This window comes from Triturus cristatus, chromosome 1_2, assembly GCF_964204655.1.
Source record: "Triturus cristatus chromosome 1_2, aTriCri1.1, whole genome shotgun sequence".
Classification (NCBI taxonomy): domain Eukaryota; kingdom Metazoa; phylum Chordata; class Amphibia; order Caudata; family Salamandridae; genus Triturus; species Triturus cristatus.
In genome coordinates this window covers 463,623,674-463,644,645 of record NC_140580.1, presented here as the reverse complement: position 1 = coordinate 463,644,645, position 20,972 = coordinate 463,623,674, and positions in this window count along the sequence as shown.

Here is a 20,972-nt window from a genome sequence, read left to right as displayed (position 1 = left end):
GATAGGATAACATTGGGTTATATTATTACATTCAGTAAGTGATAACTTTGATGAGGGAACAGCTAGGAGTCTATTGTTTGGTGTCTGAGGAATTGTAAATAAAACCCTCTTTAATGATAAAGGTTGATTTTAAGTCACAATTATGAAAATGCCACATTAAAAAAGTTGTGAAGCTTAGAAAGGGGGTTACATCCTATATTGGTGGCAAGGTGGGGTGTAAATTAAGCTTTACAAAAAATAAAACCCGGCAACCATTTTTCTTTTGCTGCTATTTATTTCAGCAGACTAGGGGCCAATATTTATAATCCTTGGTCCTGGCTACATTATTTTGCCATGATTTATACATTTTTTAAGGAAACATTTCTACAATTTTATAAGTCTGAAAACATGTGGTGATACACTTTCAAATCAATATTGCTCTGTGCTGATTTTCAAATGGTCAAAACATAAGACATTCAGAAAAAGTACATTTTGTCAAGTATAACAATTGTGTTTACGTTCAGTACCTGTGTAGATCAAAACAATTATACTTAAATTCAGTGCCTGTGTGAATCATACTAACAACTATAAAATTACACCAGTTTATAATTTATACATTTATTCTATTAAGAAGCACAATCCATGACGCCAGGCCTGCCCTTCGCACTAAAGTTACAACTATCCACAGCACTCTCCCTGCTCTACGCAGCCTCCTTGCTCATGAACACAACTCTGTGTGCTGGACTTTTGAAGGTAACTTTTTCAGTGATACTAACCTGGTCCCTGTATCTGCCCATGATCCATTGCAGTCGGTCTGAACTTGTGACTTTCACCAAGTTTGGCACAACCAGATAACCATAAGGGGCGTTTTGTGCTTTTGGGTGCGACATATTCATCCTAATTCGTTGAAATTGCATATCTCTGGTTCTGCTGTTTGGATTTAAATCATTTTAAGGTAAAATGTTATATTACATTTTACTCTATTTTTCAACTCAGTTTGGGATTTTTCTTGTGTTGTGTTTTCTTATTATTGCTGTTTGAGTGCTGTATAAGTACTTTACACATATCCTCTCAACTAAGCCTGACCGCTTTTTTGCCAAGCTACCATAGGGTTAAGCACAGGTTAGTTTCTTGACTTCTGTGGTTTACCCTGATGAGGATTGCGGCTGTTGCGTGGAAAGGGCTAACACCCCCCTCAGCCAACAACCCAGTTTCTCACAGTAAAATAGCATAACTCCTCAGACCTTTGCTCTACACATGCTAAAGAGCTCTACCCCTAAAAGCTGCTAAAGTATCACACTGTGGAACGTTTTCAAGGTTAGCAGCCTGGTATCTGTTGTCCATTACTCCAGTGCTTTTGGACCATATTAAAGTGGCCAAAATCTATACAGAAGAATCTAGATCTGTGCAAGACTATCTCTTATAAATCAGGAAAGGAAAATGCCAAAGCCAATGCTCTATTTTGAATGTGATTCCTGACAGAACACTAGGTAATCCAGAGAGCCAACATATTCTATTGACTCAGAGTTCTATTGTTCAGCTACTTGCCTCTGTTTGGTAATCCAACCTTGAACATTCCTTGAAACCTTCAGACATTAATGATGGCTTGCTATATCATGGATCCAAGTAGAATGTACCCATGTCAGATTTGAGGGAACACGTCTTATATGTGTGCACAACAGAGTGTCAACATTATATCATGGTAAGCAGAAGACATTGAAACTGCTTCTGTGAGTCTTTTTGTGGCCAGCAAGGTCCAAAAAGGCTGATGCCCTCGGCTATGGGTAGACCTCATCAACCTTTTCACAGAGCAAGACTTCACATTTGGCTCCCCATCTCATTCCAATTTGTCGCCAAGCTTAGTACATTATCTATTGGTACTGTATTGTGAAATTGCCTAAAACTAAGTCCGAGCACATAATTGTTCTCACAGTAGTAGATCATTTAACAAAATCCATCCATTTTGTACCCTAAAAAGACATTCTATCTCCAATGAAATTCAAACCGGCATTCAAGAAGCAAATGATGAGAGTTTGTGAAAAGCAATCTGATCACCAAAGACATTAGACTTAAATTTGTGTCCTATTGTTGATAATCCTTATGGAGTTGTTTGGCATAGATGCTCATTTACCCTCCAGTTACCACCAACAGACAAATAGTGAGCCAGCCAGTCTTTTGAGCAGTATTTTCATTGCTTTCTGATTTCTGTGTAACCTGATTAGCCTTCCATTCTGCATGCTTCTGAGTTTATTTAAAAATGCGAAGTACTCATATGTTGGGGTGTACCCTTTTATTGTAACCTGAGGTAAGATCCAAGGACAACATTGTCTGAGGTCCCAGTAAACAGTCCTGTACACAACAGTACATGAACACCAGGAAAACCTGTGACATCTCTTATCCAAGGCCTGTTTTCTTACCACCAAAGCCAAGGAAGCTTCTAAACATTATTTGGACATTATTGTCCAGGATCTCATTGTCAATTGGAGGATAACAGGTGGCCTTCACTCTACAACATGCATCTGTGAGGCTCACATAATTTCATCCATGATACATTAAACTTATCAGATCAGCCATTTTATGAAAGCTAGTAACTAGGCAACTAGACCTGCACATGAGGTTAAAGGTTCACCGTATGTGCCAGTTATTCCTTCTTAACCCTGTAAGCCTGGACGTCCTATACAATGTTCCACATACTCCAATGCATGTAAATTAACATGAGGAATGCAACATGTATTGCATACTAGACTCCAAATCCATTTGAGAGTGTTACTTTGTTTGGTATAATGGAAATAGTTTGGCCCAGAGAATAAGCCGTTGGACTTTATATCAAATGTTTGTCATGCTATCACGTTCATGAGAGTATTCCATCAATTTCACCCTGACAAGCCAAGACCCATGTATGCCTCATTAGGGCAATGCTCTAGGGATCAGCCAAATTGGCTTAAGCCAGATACACTGAACATCAAAGCTTCTTTGGGACCCAGGCTCATCACATGAACTGAGATGTCAGTTCCCCTCCGAAAAACCCTTCTACTTAGCACACAATGGGACCCTTTGTTGCTAATCTCTCGTATGAACTATCTCACACTTAGGATAACTCTGTTTTGAGCAGCAGATAGGCCCATTTGTGCCATGCTCTTTGAGCAATATAACAGCAGGTTCTACTTAATCCCATTTCAGAACAAAATCTCATGGGATGCCACCAACACTTACAAGACTATCTTGGGCATAGTTGCTATTTATTACGTATCCAAACGACAAACCCTCATTTCGGCTCAAGAGTTCTGGGTTGAACAAGACCTGTGACTTGCTCACTTCTGATCCTGAACCAGATACATTGTGTCCTTTTGTATCTGCCTGTAAGGACAAAAAAGCAAAACAAATGTGAAGTTAACGATTTGTCTCATACTTGTTTCTCATCAAGCACTAGCTAAAAAGCAAACAACAGACACTCCAGAGAAGAACTGGATCACAGCCCAAGGAGACAACTAGTAGGATATTCTATTGGAACATACTGGGCTATGTCAATTTAGTAATCTCTGACCTGGACCAGGAGACAAAGCAAAGAGATAGTGCATCATTTTGCTCTCAGAAACTGTGCAACAGATTTCAGAGAAAAGCAGTAGCTCTCACAGAACACTGAGCAGATCCAGGAGACAGTGCATCGGGATAAACTCAGACTTCACCCACATTTGCATACATTTATGGACTAAGAACTTTAATGTACCTTATGCAGAATATTTTAGTCTATTGAGATGTGTCATATAACATGAAAAACGGTACAATAAATGTTGCTACATTTACTGATGTACCAACTTGGAAAATAAAATTTGCCATGTGGGGACTGGGAGGAGATGAGGAGATTTAGAGATAATAATCTATGTTCTAAATCCCTTCCTTGGGTGTTGGTCATTTTAAAGTGAACATGGACATACAAGAACTAACCTGCAATAGTCAGGCCTTTTATGAAGATGGGTAGGCAGAGAAGGAACACATGCATTTTTTTATTCCCTCCCAGCCTTCTCTTCTTTAAATCAATCAATTTGTATAGTGCTACTTGTCACCTGTGAGGGTATTCAGGCACTAACATGGTCCAGTTGATTAGACGAATAGCCAGGTCTTCAGGGACTTTGGGAATTCTGGAAGAGACGGGGAAGTCCATAGATGAAAGGGTAGCCCGTCCCATGTTTAGACTGCTTGGTAGGAGAAGGGGTGACCTCTGTATCTGCTACGTTGGATTCAGGGGTGAGGGTAATAGAAAGGGACGTGGAGCAGAGTTAACTGGTGGGCTGATGGAAGTTCAGACAGTGGTTCAAGTAGGCGGGTCTACAGTTATGTAGGGCCTTGTATGGAACTTGAACTGGCATCTTTTCTTTACAGGGAGTCAGTGGAGTTCCCTGAGGTAGAGGGTGATGTGGGTTTGTCTAGGGAGATTCAGGACGAGTCTGCCTGCAGCATTCTGTATGGTCTGTAGTTACTGGAGAAGATGAGCTGCAATCTTATTGGTGTTCTTGACTTTTGTCTGCGAGAACCGGGAAAAGTAAAAAGGTGGCGTTGGGATCCATGTCAACCCTGTAAGAGATTGGTACAGGACAGCACGTGTTATTGGTTATTCCGTTTTATCTTAACAATCAGTGATTTGAATACTATGCAATGCACATTGGGGAAAATTAAGGAATAAACCCAGGCTGGTAAACCTCCATTTCCAAAATGTGGAAGGCCTTTTTCTCAAATATTTTGAGGAAATTCAACAAATACTACACGAGAAAAGAATACAAGAAAATGCCATGAAAAAAAGAAATAAATGGATCTAATTCATAGGTACTGATTATCTTGGAATTCTGGCATGAATTCCCACCAAAGCTATGCTGGACATACCTGTAATGGGGTGTGGAATGAAACTGAAGGTTCCAGGGGTTAGGTGGGGCTTGATGTATTATGTTGTCAGAAGGTGGCTGAAGAAATAGAATGAAAGTCTGGTCAGATGTCCTTAGTTATAGATAGGATTAGAAGCAGTAGGAAAAATATAGGATTAAGGGACTGGGGTATAGGCAAGGTACAAAATTTGAGGGTATTGGTAGGGCTAGAGGTTCATTTATATATATAAGCTGATATGCTACTAGTGTGAAGGCAGAGGGAGGGAGACAGCAATATTAGAAGGGATAGGACCCTAGAGCATATGTAAGGGTGAAACTACACAGGCATAAGTAGAAGTAGATGTACTAAGGTTTTTGCCAAGAAGAAGTATGAAGTTGGGTATAGACCCAACACAGACATAAAACAGAAACAAGTGATCTATGTGGTGCTGGCGAAAAAGGACTGCAGGTTATTTTTTACATAAAGAGCTTTCTTCAGGATGTATTTAATATCGAAGACATGCCATTGTTTTAGACGCATTTGAGAAAACTAGTTTATGGAGAAATATTCTACTGAAATGTACATTTCCTTAAGTATGTTTTTGACTAGAATTATATCAAAATTAATACTAGTCAGGTGCACTCTATCCCACACAACCATTGGAGACTTACTCCTAATCTAAGGCTCTCCCCACTCCGAAGTAGCCTCCATTGACACCTATGCTAAACTCCATTGCCTAAATTGCGTATAACACCATAACCTAAATGTTCTCTGAGACATCAATACCTGGTTTTACAAGCCTGAGATGACAGCCTAAAATCTCAACCGATGATTCTGCACCAGCTAATTTCATGAGCCAATCACACCAATAAGACTGAAATCAGATAGAATGTCTGGCGTGACTGCCATGCCATAAACATTAATCACATACATCCTGAGAAACTGAAATCACTTCAAATTCACTCACACGTGATTCACTCTAGTGTCTTAGAAAATACATGCCTGGAGAAGCTTGACACCCGCAACAAGGGGGCATTGCAGATAGAACCCAGTACCTCTGTAGAGCACTTTGATCTCTGGTTGACCTCTATCTTCGATGCACTACTACAGTCCAAAGAACAACAGTCATCTGGTAGGCACCAAAACCTGGCTAGGTTCCAGGGGACGCTCCTCCAATAGAGTGAAGGAGCATCACCCCACTGCTTTCTCGCAGTGCGAGAAGCTGAAACAATGCAGCCTACATTGAGAAAATGGCCTCCCCATAGGCGCCTTGCTGGGCGCCATCCGACCAATCTTAGGGTAGGGAGGCTGCCTGCTTCCTGTTCCTGTCTGAGGCAGGAGAGCAGGAGCAGGAACCAAGAAAACACTGGACCCCACCAGCGGACAGGTAACGTTTTAAAATGTAGAATTGCATTTACCACTCCCCCTCCCCGTGTGACCCCCCACGTGCAAATAATGTCACCTGTGACTGCTTGATTCACCAAGGAACTGAGGGGTGCAGTTATAGTGTATCAGCTGTGGGGTATCCACCAAAAAGAGAATTGGTGCTTAACATATGCTCTTAAAAGGGCTGATGGGACACACTCTGCTGTGTTGTACATGTCCCACATCTATGCCAAATTCTATTTCAGGACCTGAGTGTTCGCAGAAAAATACAGGGACCATAGCAAAATTTGTGAGAAAATGTACAAGGAAACAGATACATTTGGTCTATAGTGGTACATCTTGTTCTAACTTTTACCCTTCAGCAAACCAGAGCGGGCCCACTAATTTACCTGTATCTTTAAAGAGGACCAAGCTCATCAGTTACATTACAGAATCTCGCTGCCCATTGAGGTGTTTGTGGAGTTTTCCACACTCCGCGTTACGCGGAGCTCATGGAGTTCGGAAAAACTTTTTCCGAAAGTTTTTTTCCTCACTTGCCCTCGTCAATATCAAGTTGGTGTGTGAGGAAAATCCACCTCCTGGTAAGATTTTTCCTCATTCGTGCTCATCTGTGACAGGTTGGCAAGCACAAGCAAAGGAAATTAACCTCCTGGCAAGATTTCTCAAAGCGTGCGGTTGGATTTCTCAATGCGAGTGGCTGTGTATGCTCGCAACCGCTCACATTGAGAAAACGCCTGTTTGCGTTGAGAAAGTTGCCGCTCGAGTAGAAAATCTATTCGAGCGGCAGAAAGGAAGCAGCGCCTGCTTGTGCTGTGCGTGGTGGTGTTTGTGGACAAACCACCGGCTCTGAAAATTACCGTGAATGGCATTTTCTGAAGTACTCCCCCACTCGTGGAGCTCTGCGTGGTGCAGCAGAATAGTTTTGCACTACGCTGAACTCCGCAAACTCCGCCCAGGCTTAGTCTGCATGTATTATTCCTTGAGTCTCTTCTATACACATCTCCAAGTCAGGTTTGTTTACTGCCTAGAAATTAACTTTGTCACCGAAGCATCTGTTCTTGACTACTTTTTTTGTGTCAAAGCACAAACTACATATTAGAATGTTGCTTTCTTAGTAAACTTGAGGGCCTCCTATGCACTCTGATGAACATCTTCATAAATTGCTAAGTCTTGCAACAATTCTGGCTTACCTGCACAACATGGCTGTAAATGTGCAATGCCCAAGAACATATTTCTAACAACAACTTCTATCAGAATCATGGTAAACATTTTTTTCTTCAACTGCTCCTTGGTTAATATGCTCAAGGTATCCTACATCAATTCACTGCTGAAGACTAGGGCTAGACCTAGCGGAACAGGCATATTACAGACCAGTTACCAATGAGCTCCTCTTAACAGAATGAGAACTAGTCCTTCAAGCATGTACAAGTATGATTTAAACTCACTGGACACTCTCAGATATTCAGACCACCTTTCACTTGGAAATTAACACTGTGTTCTTGATAAACAATTAGTATAACCTTAAGTCTACAGTGACCTAAACAGGTTAGCAGCCTTCAAGCTGCCTAATCTCTCCTCTGTATTCAGCAACCAACTGCCAGGGCTCGGAAGTATTGTTTTTCAAAGAGTTGGCAATACTTAATTGCGTCATTCTTAGCAGGAAGAAGTAAAATCCCCGTCCTTCCACACTTCAAAGCCTCACTTTTAACATCAAAGGAGATATCCCTCAATATTAAATCATTGTCTTTGCTGTTCAACATCTACCTTAGCCCACACCCTGATCTCATTACATTCTGTATCTTCTCCTGATAAAACTATACATTTGGCACACAGATCATCTTAACTTAGAGAGGACTTCTGTACTCAACCACCAGAAATTAAGTGGTCTTGCGACTAATGTGCAGGCTGCCAAGCTCGGCAAAAATGTTCCATTATGTGTGACAAAACTGACAGACTACTTTGAATTCTTTAAAGCAATAAAGCTTGATTGTTCCCTCCATTGGTTTGGCCCCCTGTCCAGCAACTCTCATGCCTGTCACGTAACAGTATGCATCTCTTTGCTGCCCTGAATAATTGAACACCACTCAAGTATCTGTCAAATGTTGCTCATATGTGGAGTAATTGGAGTATGTTTTAGTCCAATATAGTGCTTCTGTATCCTTGTTATTCTTTTTTATTAACAGAAGTATGCAAACATGCATTTTTCCAATCACAAGAGAAAGACTGGAGCATTTTGGGGCCACAAGGACAAAAACAATGCTATCAAAATAGATCACACTAAGACCAAACTTCATTGTAAAAGAGTGCTTGGCCTTAGAATGTAATTTCTTAGTCAAGCTGGTAAAGATTTTTCCCCATTGTTGACCTTTGATGCTTGACTTGAAACATTGAAAGGAAGAAGATATCAGCAATGCATTTCTTACTTGTGGAGTCTAAACAATATGGACCAGGAATCGCTGAACATAGTTAAAAGGGTTTTTGTTCAGATTACCAACCAGTATTTCTGGAAACCAAAATTAAGATCAATAAGTACAGCAATACAGCAGATAATTGGAAATTTCCAAGTCAGTTAAGGCACAACAGAATGAGATAATTGAGATATCACAATAAAGAAACATTAAAGCAAACAGGTGTTCCATGAAGAAACTTCCTTTCTCTCTTCTAAACATATGTCAAATGTAAATCATCTATCAAGGGTCTCCAATTCAGGAGCATAGAAGGTGTCAGCATGAATAGACTACAGTAGAAGTCTTGGAAAAAGGAAATAAGTGTTTACCATAAAGCTTCACACATGCAAGAATAAGGCAAGCAAAGAGGTCTGAACCTCTCAAAGTCTAATGGGAATCTAAGTGTCCTCCAACTCTGAAAACACCAATTTAACAGTGATAGGTGATTCAGAAACGTCCTTATCTCCTTTTACACCACCAAGAGCCAACCAAATCATTACTCAAGGACATCTACAACATCCCTTCAGTTTCCCATTGCATTGTACTGGAACTGTAGTTTCTCAACCTTTAACATCTTTCTGTTCTGGTACATGATGAACAGAAGGACTCTGTCGACCATTAATTCTCCACATTCACTGCCATGTTTTCTCTCCAGGCCTCTCTATGAACAGTCTATAGCAAATAATAAGCCTTTCTCTAACTAAAATCATGATAATGCCTACAAAAAAAGAGGGAACATGTTGGCAAAGCAAAATGCATTTTAATTGAGGCCAGTAGTCATGCTAACTTTAACTGAGCATTTAATATGCCCTTAGAATACATGTTTATACATGTTCCCATGTAACTTGAAAAATAGATGTAAACCATGCATCTATTTCGACATGCAAGTATAATTTGAAATTTAAGTGTACAAATGTAAATAAGGAATACATTACTTCATGTTTAAACTGAACACTAGGGCACACATATACAAATCTCTGGTCTCTACAGTGAATACATTTGATTAATGTGTTTACATTTTTCACATATGGCAATGAAAGTAATGCGCACAGGAAATATAATGTTGAATTTGAGTATATGTTTGCATAATTTTGACATATAAGGGAGGAACTTAAATTGTGCTGCTTTAATTATAACCACATGCACAGACAATGGTCAAGATTCGGATGTCGGACTGACCGGAGTCCGTCCAACATCAGTCTGGAACTGGAACCAAACTACCTCCTGTCGTTGGTTCCAGTCCAGGAAGTAGGATGCAACATTCTAAAGAGCAGGGGTGCAGTTCATCCCTGCACCCTGTGGCAGACAAATCAAGGTGCCTGCCACCGGGTGCAGAGATCAACGGGTGGCACCATAAGTGCCCCCTAGGCTGCCATTCGGCGGCCTTGCACCCATTGGGGCCCTGCTGGGGGCCCCCCGCAGACAAATTCCCAATGCCTTTCTGTGTCAAAAAGGCCAGCACAGAATGGCATTGTGAAGCTGCCATCATTATCCCTCGGCCGGAAAGAGCCGCTGAGGGATTCCTGCAGGTTTTCTGAATGGCAGACAGGCTCTCTGAGCCTGTCAGAGGCCATTCAGAAAACCGATTTAGATTTCTTTCCAGCCGACCACATCGAAATGGGTCGGTTGGAATGGAATCTGACCAGCCTATTACAATGCGGGCTAGAGGGCTCCTATCAACGGTCGGAGCCGTTCCAGCCCGCATGGTAATCAGGCTAAATGTCTTTCTTGCACTACAGTGGATAACCCAAACAAAGCTGCAAGTTCATGATTTACACCAAATCTGAAAACAGATCAACTTTACAAACTCCAACTGGACAAGGTGTTTTAAATCATAATAGCGGTAGAAGTATAGGCCAGTGCAATAGAAATATAATGGCATAACAAGTATTCCTCACCTCTGTATCCCCCCTGGTCTGGCCTCTGAAAAGCAAACTATTTGCCACAACCAGAATATGTGTAGCAAGGGAAATGAGGACAAGGAGAATGAGAGAAAGGTCACATCACATCTTCAAACATCAAACAAATAGAATCAAGAAAGCACATGATACATATAGTCACATTCTCACTTAGGATCAAGAAAAGTAATTTTTGAAATATGAAGCGGTAGGCACAGGGTGCAGCTCTGTGTTGCAAAGCCTTTCCCCATCGGAAAATGGACTTTCCTAGGTTTATAAACAACAATGTTGTCAAAGAGCAGTTGAAAATGATGGCTGCCCTGCTAATTGAAAAAAAAACATTATATTGCAAGAAATGTCACCTTTTTTCATGGTCTTCTTAGATCATTTGCATTTATGGTTTAGATTTGCTGGCATATTTGACTTTGGGAATGGTTCTAAACACCTCCTTGTCATGTTTTCTACCGCCCTAAATGTAATACATAAATGTCCAACCAGAATTTAGACATATATGACCTTTAGATAAGGCCACCTTAAAGTTGTGCAGAAACTGTACATGTGGCATTCAATTCGGATGTAATTTGTGGGCTGCAGTGTAAATTGGCCCCGCTCACATTGGTGACTTTTAAAAGGTGCTATCGGGGCAGCCACTGTAGTCCTAAATGACTGTAGGCAAACGCCTCAACAAACACATGCCAAAATGGACCTTTTTGACATTTTTATAAAACAACTTTAACATTAGTTAAGACAGATCCAAAATGTGCCATAGAAGAACCCCAAATGCCTTATTATGTGCAAAACATACTAAGTAGATAATTTACAATGTCTCTGCAGTAACAGAGTTATAAAATGGATAAGCTACAGCTAGCCATTCAATTTGCAAATGCCAGCTGCCAGGATAAAATCGTTCACTGTAGATTTTGACCTATCCACCAGCTAGCAAAGCCATTAAAGTGGCATGTAGTTCAATACTAAAAATGGAATGCTTTAGTTACTTTAGGATTTTGTTGTAAGGTCACAAAGATATCGGTTACACCTGTCATCCTTGGGTAGTCTTCCACCAAACTTTTTGCCTGATTACCTCCTCTTTTTGCTGTATTGTTGTGTTGGCCTTAGGACTCTGAGCACTTTACTACTGCTAGTCAGTGCTACAGTTCATGTGCTTCTACGCTAAACATGGTGACATTGGTGTATACCTCATTGGTATATTAGTTTACTTATAAGATCCTTGTAAAGTGTGTACCGTAAACCCAAGGACTGTAACCTAAATGCTCTTAGTGTGCTGCAGCACTGGTTGTGCCACCCAAACAAGTAGCCTTTCAAGCCTTTCTCATGCCTGCCATTGCAAGGCCTGTGTGTACAGTTTACTGCCACTTCAACTTGGCATTTTACACCACTTGCTAAACCTTAAACCCCCTTTCTATTACACATAAGTCACCTCTAAGGTAGGCCCTTGGTAGCCCTGAGGGCAGGGTGCTATGTAAGTAAAAAGTAGGTCATGCACTTTTAAGTTTTACTTGTCCTGGTAGTGACAAATAGTTACATTTGTTTTTCACTAATGTGTGCCCTAATCCTCTCCTAGGCTAGCATTGAGAATTCCTTAAAACACTCTTAAGTTGGATTTCCTGATTAGAAAAGAGTAGCTAAATCATGATTCGCATCTTTGGAATCGTAATGATAAATTCTCTTTATTGGTAAAGTTGGATTTAACATTACTATTTTACAAATGCCACTTTTAGAAAGTGAATATTTATCTGCTCTTACTGCTCTGTGTGCCTTGAAGCCTGTCTCCAATATATGTCTGGAGTGGGGGACAGCTACACTTTGTGCATTCCCTCTAGACAGCCACAAACACAGGAAGGGTGGGTGTGACAGAGAACTCACCTGCATTCATCTAGATTCTGATAGCTGTTCCTGTGCAGGAAGAGGGAGGGGGAGCTGACATATCTGAACAGGCAGTGTCCTGTGGCTCACACAAAGGGCTGAATACTCCCCACAGATAGCCTGGCAGACAGGACTTGGATGAAGAGGCACCTGCGCACTTCAAGGGCCTTCTTTGAAGTCACTCTCACTTCAAAGACACAACTGGGTGTACGTACTGGGGCTCTCACTCTACCAAGCTCTTGTACTACTGGACCCATGAAGAACTCTGCCAGGAGTAGACTGCTTTGCTACAAGTATTGCCACTTTGCCTGACTGCTGCTCTGAAGGACCTGCTTTCTGCTTGGATGAGCTGCCCTGCTGGCTGCTGATCTCAGCCCTTTTGAGGACAAGGACTGGACCCATCTCACTTGAACCCAGAGTGGCTCCAAGGACTTCCTGGTGTGCCCTCTGTTTCTGAAGTCTCAGGGCTATCGAATACTTTCTACAACTCTGCTGCTGCTGCTGGACTCTGCTGTCTTTGAGTCCTACCCTGCCTAAGGGACCAGTCCAGTCATGGGTCTTGGAAGTTGGTTCTGCAGCTGCTCTGCTTCAAAACCGATGCAGTGACAGCTTTGAACCGATCGGTACCGATGCAGTGCCCTTTGACAACAACGCAGGGCCGATCCAAGGATATCCCTGCATGGCTCGAAGACGACATGGGACCTGATTGAGCGGTTCAGCAATGATGCAGCAACTGCATCATAAGGGGTTCGGCACCAACGTGGACCTGACTGCAAGGCTCGATGACGACACATCAACCGGACTGCATGAATCAGAACCAACACATCAAATATTCAATGCTTGCTTCATCCAAGGTACTGTTTCAGCAGACCCTGCGTGGGTCTTGTATCTGGTCTGCCCTGCATCGCGGTCAGCCCGAACTTTAGATTTGCCCTGGTTAGCGCGACCTCAAGTAACCCCATAGCGCTTTTGACTTCTAAGCAATACCTTTTTATTTATTCTTAAAAAATTAATAACTCTGATTCTACTTCTTTCCTTTTTGCTATTTTGATCTTGATTTTATCATAAAAAATACTCCCTAGTTTTCTAAACCTGTTTGACGTATGTTTGTGGTGTTTCTGTTGTTTTTCAGTGTATGTGTTGCACAAATACTTTACAAATTACCTCTTTAGATAAGCCTTACTGCTCTGTGCCAAGCTACAACAGGGTGAGCATAAGTCATCTTTTAGTGTGTATCTAGCTTACCCTGACTAGGATTGCGGTCTCTACTTGGACAGGGTGCATACCTCTACCAACTAGCGAGAGACACAATTTCTAACAATATCTTTTAGTAAAAGGGCCCACATCTGCATTGGCACCACAGAAAGTCTTCCCTGCACTGACTGTGATTATGTCCAGTCCATTACTGTCATGGATTCAGAGAAAATAACATTCACCAGGGTGTGCCTGGAGACTAAACCATCTTGATGCAGTTACCATGCAGTATCATTCTTGATATAAAGACTGGTAAGGCTAATCAAATGCACTTCAAGCTACATTTATAGGAGGAATGAGAAGGGACGGGGAGAAGATGGTACCAGAGGACCACACAAACCACTGACAAGACTTTTAGAAGTTTACTTGATTATGCAAAAGCAGATAATGTGCTGGTCTACCGTTGAGGGTGCGCCACGACCAACCAGGCTTTTTTCAGTCACCAAGAGGAGTGGCTGGGGAACAGGGCCCATTTAATAGGTTTTCTGCACATAGGGGTATCAATGTACCTTCCTGCAACAGCTCTGGCAACTCTAACATTATTCTGGCATCTTGGAAGATTTCTGGGAAAAATCTTTTCGGGACTATAGAAAACTGTTGACAAGATGGGAATCGGCCAGTGTGGAAAGATATTCAGAATAAGATTAAGCCCCTTCATTGGCCAATGCTGATTTACTACTATTTGGATCCTTCTGATGAGCTTCTGAAAACCTGGAAGCAGTCAGGGATAATTTGTGCAGCCTCTCTGCTGTTTGCACAAAATTCAAGTTTACAGTTTGAATCCTAAATTCAGAGTACCTTTTTGAGGCCTCAGCAGCCACTTCATCCTCCCATGCCTCACTGCAAGATTATTAATTTCATAAAAACAATTAAGGCTATAAGGGCCCGATTTAGATTTCGAAAGACGGTACACCATCTGTCAAGGTGGTGGAGGTCAGTTCCTCCACAATGCTAAATATATGTATGTTAAAAAGAACCACCATCACAACGGTTCCTTTTAATGTCAAACAGTTTGGTGGATGGCTACTGTCAGACATCCAATAAACTTTTTCAATGTATTTGTTTTTCAGAAACAAACTCCCAAACTAATGAACCAACACCCTGGGAGTTCTCTCTCTCTGGGTGTGAGAGGTCATACATATTTTTTTCTATCCCTTACCAACAGGTACTACCTGCCGGTGATGGACATAGATTACACATCCACCGTAATTAGGGCCGATTTCATAATGCCCTTCCTCGACAGCCCCTACTCCATTGAGCTGTTGGAGAAAGTTTTCAACCCAGAGAGCCTGTGGAGGCTCCGTCAGCAGACACCTTATGGTGTGCCCATCTCTGAATGAGGTAGGTGGATCTAGATTTTGGCAGACAAGTTATTCTGTTGTATTTGTAATAGAGTACCCTACTTACCAATCTCTAAATCTGGCCATAATTTGCAATTTAGTGGATGTGGGGCATTTGCCGAAGGTGAAGGTGTTTTGGCCACTCAAGAATGTATAAACTTATATATATACTTTAAGTAAAGTGTGCTAGGCATTCCCCAGTTTTTGGTAGGCCTCCCCATCTACCAAACTCTAAATTAGGCCCTAAATCAGAAAACGGTAGTGTGTGTAGAACCACTGGGCTTTATCTGATCCATGATCTATTGTGGTTTATCTGAAAGTTTGTTATACCTACACCCCTTAGGACAACATTGACTTTGGCCTGACTCATTATTTTATAAGGATGTCTTTTGCCTTTTCATTGAAAATGCATAATTACTGATACTCTTTAGAGTCTGTCACACGTGTGTCTTTCTAATCACTACAACCCATTTATTTTTATTAAATTGGTTTGCAAATTACATCCTTGTATTCACTTGGATTGAGAATTGTTTCCATGCTGTAAAAAAGACGTATATACACAGGAGTGGCGGGTGCAGATAAGCACGGTGGGGCGGGGCGAGGGGGATGTCGACAGACGACGGAATAGGTCAAATTAAATAAAGAAATAACTCCTATTCCAAAATCTTTCGACATCCCTCCGGCAGCACCCTGCCCCACCGCGCTTTCCTGCACCGGTCGCTGCTATATAGACATCTTCTTTGAGAGAAGCTGTTGTTGGCTACAGTGACCAAAGGCAAGCCCGGGATTCCTCACTGAAACCTGCATTTTACCTCCAGGGGAGTGGGCAGCCGCGGTCGGTAGTAGGAGTACCTGCAGAGCGGTGGCGTGGGGAGGGGGAGGGGCAGGGTGGGGGTAGTAAACTATGTATTACGGAGGCTTACAGGTAAATTAACATATCAATTAATCAAATGAATTTCGTTGCGTGCACTACATCCCCAAATGCGATGCAGTGCACGCAACGAAATCCGTTTTATTAATTGATGTTAATTTACCTGTAAACCTCCGTAATCCATAGTTTACTACCCCCTACCCTGCCCCTCCCCCGACCCACGTCACCGCCCTGCAGGTACTCCTATTACCGACCGCGGCTGGGAGTGGGCATCATACCTTTGTGGGAGTTTTTATATTTCTCTCCCCTTACATTCTAATCCAGTTTCCCGAAATATATAAAGAATAAAACAACATTGCCTAGCATAGTATAAGATAACATATCAATGCTTAATACAACATAAGATATAATATAGCATTCCTTCCGTGGGTTTTGTACATCGAAAGGACAACGTTTTCTCAGCTTACTGCCTTTCTGTTTGTGTTCTGATGAAGGAAGTGTATACTTGCAGTAACACCTGAACAGAAAGAATGGGTGGCTGCCATTGAAGAGATTTTCTCTTTCCATTCATTGGCTTCTGATTCTTCAGGAAGCTTTGAGATATCTGATGATCGATAATGAACTGCACAAAGAGCTCCTGCAGCATTTTATTGGTGATGAATGTTTTTGTGATTCACATATTTTCTCCAGTTTTATTGTTGAGAATATAAAGTAATAAGGTATCTTGCCCACTTGCAAAATTTTAAATGCTATATAATTCTGCAGTATAATCAATTAGATATTTTATGATAATATGTGACTTGCTCTAGGTTTATAATGTCTTAAATACACAGAAACAAAGACAAGAAGCATAATGTGACAACTCAATTTAAACTGCATTACATTCGATTTCTACCACGTTTTGACAGGGAAATTGCAACCATGATTGCCTGTCTATAAAAAGGCAGAAATGTTCATGCTGTGCCTATTCGGCACTTCAATCTTTTCTTTGAATTTCTATACGGTTGATTGAAAAAATGCATCTAGTTTAGTTTTAAAGTGATATGATGCATTACATATTGCAAAGTACAACACGACATTTTGTGAGACTAACGTGCGTATTACATTTTTAGTTTGATTTTGTGAATGCAGCCTGTGCATCCATAGTTCTGTCCAGGATGGTGATATTATGAAATATAACACAACATGTGCAATTGCTTGCTCTATAATTTGTTGAGTGAGAGGGAGTCTTGCTTTAGGACAGAGGAAGGAAGGAACACTTTACCTACTGCTGTATTGAATGGAGTGGGAATAATAAATGTATTTCCTCCCAAGTCCAACGCTTTCCCAACTGTTGTGCAGACTGGGGTGGAAATAGTAAATCTCACCCTTCTGCTGCACAGAGTGGCGTTTGAGCAGTAAATCTTACCCCTCTGCAGTCTGATGTTTCCCTAGAGTTGTACAGACTGGAGTGGAAATAGTAAATGTAACGCCTCTGAAGGCCAACGCTTTCACTACAGTTGCATAAACTGGAGTGGGGATAGTATATCAATCATTCCCAGATTTCAATACTTCTATTAATATTGTTTGAATATATCTATTATTATTATTTGTTTATTTTTGAAATATATATATATATATATTTATATTCACTGAAAAAACCATAGGTTTCACAAACGTTATAGTTAGGAATTAGCATTTAAAAAACCTTGCGAACTCACTTAAAAAACCATAGGTCTCACACATGTTATAGTTAGGTGGATATTTCACTCGTAAAAAACCAATGAAATTCCCCTGTTATAGTTAGTTCAGATAACTATAACTCGCGCGCCCGCAATCCACTGCTGATGACGTCACATATTACATCACTCATGACATGGTCAGTGGCATCACTCATGACATCACTGATGACATCATCCTTGTGATAGAGTGGCGGCCGCACGGTGCGCGCACCCCCGCGATTTTTAAAAAAAAATATTAAAATGTTTTTTTCTGCCTTCGGGGTCCTTCAGGGACCCCCTGACAAAGGCTAGGGGGTCAGGAACTCTCTACCCTGCCCCCTTTTCACGTTCGCCACCTTCCTTTTTCACTCTCGCACTGAAAACAAACAAAATGGCGGCCGGCACTTCCTGATTTCGACCGATTCGAACGTTGACTAACATGTAACCACCAATCAGAATTACGCTTGCGCACGTTATGGTGCTCGCATGTTGCGCGCACGGTGCTCGCACGGTGCGCGCACGGTGCGCGGCTATAGATATGTATGTGCTGAACAGATTGACTCCATATATGCAAAAGGCACATCCATGAGCTGAGGACTACCTCTCTGCCAAATTTCAAGTAATTCTGTTCAGCCGTTCGGGCTGTACCTTGGACTAAAGGTCCCTATGGAAAATTGCATGGGGAAAACGCGTTTTGGGACCCCCCTTTTTTCTCAGCCCCCGCTTGACGAATCCACCCGAGACTTTCAGGGTAGGAGCGGAGCAGAGCGCCCCACCTATTTTGAAACTTTTGCGAGGATTCGTCAACCGGCGCCAAAGTTATTCCAAATAGAATGTTGCGGATTTCCTATGGAAACACGGTCCTAACTATAACTATCTACTGGCGACCGCCAGTAGATAATATATATATATATATATATATATATATATTTTCACCTTCGTTTCCCCAAGGGGGATTCCCCACGCACTCACGGACAGAAGCCAAACTTAGCCAGTAAAGTTTTCAGTTGTATTCCATTTAATCCATTAATTCACAGCGTGCCAATTCAAGTAAAAGGACTCTACGCGTTTCACCTCCCCTGAGGCTTGTTCACGAGATTTACCAATGATACACAGGCTTTTTTTCTTTTTAAATGCATGAAAAAAACATAAAAAAACGTGAAGTGACATCACATCCTGTTTTGGTGCAGCAAGGGATTATGGTCTTAGTAGTTTGTAATCCTATTTGTCACATGTTTAACTAACAGTGTATCCACACAATTTATAAACAAAATTAACGCAAACAATTCGCAATTGAAGTTGATCAGGTTGACTTTGATTTAGTCATGCAGTCAATTGTTGGACTCTTAAGGTTTAACAATAATTATAACCCTCCAGTGGGTCAATATAAATCAAAACCATGGATTATATTCACAATTGTTATATATGGGGCCCTCCAGTGTGCCTGACCTGAATCTAATATTTTGATATGTCGGAATGCAATTATGTGGCAATCGAACCTTGAATTCATTTTACGATGTGACGTGCTGCCTAGTGACACCCCAAATTAACAAAAACCAATTAGGTGAAAGTAATCATCAAAAAACCTAAAATATTAAAATACAGGAGGCCTGATAAAGGACATGAACTTTGGCCTCCTGTATTTTAATATTTTAGGTTTTTTGATGATTACTTTCACCTAATTGGTTTTTGTTAATTTGGGGTGTCACTAGGCAGCACGTCACATCGTAAAATGAATTCAAGGTTCGATTGCCACATAATTGCATTCCGACATATCAAAATATTAGATTCAGGTCAGGCACACTGGAGGGCCCCATATATAACAATTGTGAATATAATCCATGGTTTTGATTTATATTGACCCACTGGAGGGTTATAATTATTGTTAAACCTTAAGAGTCCAACAATTGACTGCATGACTAAATCAAAGTCAACCTGATCAACTTCAATTGCGAATTGTTTGCGTTAATTTTGTTTATAAATTGTGTGGATACACTGTTAGTTAAACATGTGACAAATAGGATTACAAACTACTAAGACCATAATCCCTTGCTGCACCAAAACAGGATGTGATGTCACTTCACGTTTTTTTATGTTTTTTTCATGCATTTAAAAAGAAAAAAAGCCTGTGTATCATTGGTAAATCTCGTGAACAAGCCTCAGGGGAGGTGAAACGCGTAGAGTCCTTTTACTTGAATTGGCACGCTGTGAATTAATGGATTAAATGGAATACAACTGAAAACTTTACTGGCTAAGTTTGGCTTCTGTCCGTGAGTGCGTGGGGAATCCCCCTTGGGGAAACGAAGGTGAAATTACAAACGGCTTGGCCCTGCCGTACCTCATCCGCACCGCCATAGAGCGCCTGGAATTCCAAAGTGGGCCGTTTTGCGGAAAAAAAAAAAAAAAAAAAAAAAAAAAATATATATATATATATATATATATATATATATATATATATATATATATATATTATTGCGTGAGTAATGGATGCGCACTATCAAGGAGTTTGTTTGTCTCCGTGTACCATGCAGCAAGAAACTTTCGAAAATTCACCTTTGTAACAAGCAACCCACACGGGTTTGAATTTGACATTGAAACTACCAGGCCCAGGATGCTTTGAGACGGCATTTCAGCCGGCCCACAAGGGCGTGATTTAATAAATTATTTAAAGGAATCACCTGGCAGTGGCGCTTGTTTGTTTGTGTGACAGTTGCCAGAGAAGAAGGGCGCAAGGCCCGAAACGCGTCGCAAGAACTGTCTGGAGGTTGGGGGCCACATCTCCTTTGTGCTATATCCATCCATCTCGAGTGCATCCCACAAAAGGCAAACCCTTCTATGAATATATATATATATATATATATAATATGTATCTTGGGATTTTTTTTTTATATTTAATTACTTTGGTAATTTATTTAATGTTTTGCAGTTTATTTGTTAAATGTTTTTATGTTTTATCTATAATTAAAAGATTTAGCATCAGCCTTAATCCTCTCACTTGTGATCAGGACATTATATATATATATATATATATATAGATATATGAAAAAACTAAATTTTACAGGGACATTACAGTTAGGCTCACACTTCACTTGTATAAAACCATAGAAATTCTGCAGTTATAGTTACCTGAGCAAACTATAATTTACACCCCTGCAATACACTGCTTATGACTTCACATATTACATCACTCATGACATGGTCAGTGAAATCACTGATGACATCACTGATGACATCCCAAATGACAGTGCAACGTTTTATTGTGCACTGTAGTGTTTTGGACGCTTTATTTTAAACACTGCCGTTCTGAGGAAGATGATATGTTTTCTCTGCATTATGGGTTTTCAATGCTGTTTAAA